This window comes from Poecilia reticulata, chromosome 12 (assembly GCF_904066995.2).
Source record: "Poecilia reticulata chromosome 12, P_reticulata-male-v2, whole genome shotgun sequence".
Lineage (NCBI taxonomy): Eukaryota > Metazoa > Chordata > Actinopteri > Cyprinodontiformes > Poeciliidae > Poecilia > Poecilia reticulata.
This window is the reverse complement of record NC_088841.1, coordinates 31,690,190-31,693,863: the sequence shown is the minus strand read 5'-3', so window position 1 is coordinate 31,693,863 and position 3,674 is coordinate 31,690,190. Positions and strand designations below refer to the sequence as shown.

Genomic DNA, 3,674 nt, shown 5'->3' with positions numbered 1-3,674 from the left:
TGGCTTAAGACCGGGTCATTCAGAAGAAACTCTGAAGATATTGGTGGAAAGTTTCTCAGGGCGAGTTGCAGAACTTTGGTTTTTCAACTTTATTACAATACATAGCATGCCACCTGCATGCAGATGTAGGTCTGCTGCAGTGCCGAGTGCAATATGATGGTGACTAGGCGGCGAACAGTGCTGCGCCTCGTGTTGATTAGCTGCATCCGAACACCTAAAATAAAATTATTTACGTTGGGCTAAGTGCTGAAAGAAAATGCTTGTCTTTGCCAAAGCAACTCAAGGTTTTTTTTATTTTTTATTATGCTTCGTAATTACAAGTAGCCCCAAAACGTTGTTGAATCACACAACACTAATAGTAAAGAATGTTTTTGATTTTCATGCGTTTTCCATCATTGGAAAACGTAGAATCCATACTTTCAAAATCTTTAAATAACTCAAAATGCCCCGAGTAGCAGTAGTTCATGCTTTTACCAGTGCCATTCACATTTACAAAACAGCATCACCATTCACATTAACATGAACAAAGACAATGAACTAAGGGGCTAAATTTTTCATTTCATGTTGTACATATTAAGATGTTGTGTCATTGTGGGGCAATTTCAAATTAGGTGGTCTGCGAGTGTTCAATGTAAGTGGTCCTCAGCCTGAAAAGGCTTGAGAACCGCTCCATTCCTCCAACATGTCCCTGATCATTGATCCTCTGGAATAATGTCATTTCCACTGGAGCTGTGGTACCAACGATCCAGTTGGACTTTATTGTCACTGATGTAATACATATGAAAATAAACTAATCTGACTGCTGGAAATTTAATCTCATGTTCTTAAGATAACAGAACCGAACAGAACTTGGTATCGTCACATGGCCACAATGACAGATATAAACAGAACAGTTACAGCAGTTAGAAACAGCTCACCTCTCTGATGGTGGAGATCCAGAAGATTTAAAGTCAATGGGACGAACCTTTGACCAGTTGCTCTTAAAGGACACACAGCTGGGTTCAGGTTCTGGTTCTGGTTTGCGCCGCAGATGGATCCTGACAGAAACATGATGATTAAAACTGAATCTGTTCAGTCTGGATGAAGCAGCAAAGAGGAGCAGCAGCAGCTTCATCACCACGTCTGTTTTGGCCTGATATAGTGAACGCTGTGTGAAAAGGGCTGTGGACAGTTAGAGATGGTGACCTCACCTCTGACCTTTGCTCTGGCTCTCATCTTCCCCACACAGAGTGGTTTTAGAGGGAGGGACTCCCTCCTCTCTGTCCTCACACTGATCCATGCTGCTGAATTCACATCAGCTCACACACACTTTCTAGCTTCACCTGCAGAGGAAACACACATCATTCATCTGCACATCAACTCTGATCATCCTTTACATCATTAGTGCTGGAAAAAGATCAGCTGCTCCTCCTCTGATTGGCTCTTCTTCTCTGCTTCATATCAGTGTCAGGTGAATGCAGTCAGACAGCAGAGAGGCAGAGGAAGCTGCCATCAGCTGCTGCACTTCTACTATCAGTCCACTAGATGGAGACATGGAGCAACATTTACATTCACTCACTATGGAGTCTCTGCTTCTAATTGACACACTTATTCACTCTGATTGAATATCAGGAATTATTTTTAATCAACTCTACAAGCCGATTATCTGTCCCATCAAAGATTAATTATTTAATAATCTGACTGAATCAAACACATTTTATTTTGAAAGGAAGCAGAAGAAAACTGTTGTCTGATTGTAATGAGTTAATACCAGGAAATAAAAACATGACGCAGTTTGTTCAGCGAAGAAAAGAAACATCAGCTTTTCATCATGTCTGTTTCCAGTTCAACATTTCTAATAATCCTGTAGATTCATCTTCAAACGGCAGAGAGATTAAACTGTGAGCTGAAACCAGAATTTGACATGTTCTCCAAACGTCAGAGAGAAGGAAAAACTGGACATTTCTCGAAGACAAAGTCTAAATATTAAACAAATCAAACTTACAGTTTGTTCAAACGGTCCAAAAAGTTGAAGAAGGACATTTGAACAACAAATAGACACATCAACCGGACTGCGGCCACGCCGAGAAAGGTGAAAACTGAAAGTAAATGTGACGGATGTTGCGTAACTGATTATGTGAGCTTGTAGTTCTTCTTCTGCCTCTTCTTCTTCTATAGCATTTTCTGTATGGCAAGCCGTTTTAACATAAATTCGGTTTTACCGCCCTTTCATTTCAGATATCTCAAATTGTTTTATTATTAGATGTTTTGGCGATTTAAGATATTTCTAATTATATTTCGACTAGGCGAAATGACGTCAGATTTACCATTGACTTTTATGGAGACTTCAATTCAAGATATCTACAATGAATTACTGACTATCTGAAATACACATTTCAGATATCTACAATTAAATTATGACTAGTCCTAAGGTAAATTCAAGATATCTCGATTTTAATTTTGCCTAGTCTTAATTCTAATTTAAGATACTGTATCTCGAATGACTCCATAATTCAAGATATCTTAAAAAAAATTTGGGATAGGAAATATGCAGTTTTGACTAGTGAAAATTAAATTATAGATATCTTAAAAGGAAATTATGACTAGGCAAAATTAAATTAAAGATATCTTGAACTGTAATTTTGACTAGTCAAAATTACTTTTACAATATCTGTTGTGGAAAACATTATTACCAAGCACTGTTCAGGTAAAATCACTCAATCAGGTTTATTTATGAATTGTGCACAACTCAGAGAGTTTGTAGGACAATCAATCATGAAGCAGGTCTGGATGCAAAGCTCTGCCAGTCAGAGGCAACACATGAGTTTTATACCAAGGATAAAGGATTCAAAACAAGGGCGAGACAGTCTGGTTCTCATGCAGCTGTGGGAAACAACTTTCAACCTTGTTCATGTAACCTAAATAGATCTGTTGGTGAGAGTTCACAAGCATTTCATATAACATGATCAGCAGATGTTAACTTATAGTAGTTTTCCACCACAATTCCCCCCTTTATGTAAAGATGTAATGTCCATCTAGATCACAACGTTAAATCTGAAACAACAACAGAGTGAGCAGCCAAACTTCACTTTACCAAGTACCAAGTACTTCAGTTTCTCATACCGACGAGGACGACATCCAGAGCAACAGCTAGTTTAAATGTTTCTGGAAGGTTCTCCACTCAAAGAACTATTGCTGGTCCACTGGCGAGTGGCCGAAGCGGAGAGTGAAGATTTACACTTTTCTGACAGGAGGGACAGGAGTGTTGTACATCTTCCTGAGCAGACAGACAATCCGTGTTCCTGCTTCTATGCTTTACCTGCTTTCCAGATGGAATGTCTACGCTTTCTTGTTGGGTTTGATTGAACTCTCATCTATACCTTCACTGAATTAATGTAAACTTTTTATTTATTTATTTATTTATTTTATTTTTTCTTTTTGTTGTGGGGTTTCCTAGAAAACACATGAAATTGGGTAACTTAATTATGATCATTCTTAGTTGTTTGACTCCTAAGGAAGTTTAAGAGTTTAAAATTCATTCTTCTAGGCATTAGAGAAGTCAACTTAAAATGTGTAAAGTTTGGACTTAGTTAATTACAAGTTAAGCATCAGGAATACACTATTTTATTTCTGTTACCACATAAAAAAACAAATTTAAGGTTTAGACTAAACAAATTAACTAAATGTCTTAATAT

At 37.7% G+C, this 3,674-nt stretch overlaps 1 long non-coding RNA gene across 1 annotated transcript; it reads right to left on the bottom strand.

Annotated features, from left to right (window-relative positions):
* Positions 1-712: 712 nt before the first annotated feature.
* LOC145554207 (uncharacterized) lies at positions 713-2,109 on the bottom strand. Its single transcript, XR_014090238.1, has 3 exons — positions 1,985-2,109; positions 1,191-1,322; positions 713-1,037 (listed from the first exon to the last, which is right to left on the bottom strand). It is a non-coding gene; the product is annotated as an uncharacterized LOC145554207 (long non-coding RNA).
* Positions 2,110-3,674: the final 1,565 nt, after the last annotated feature.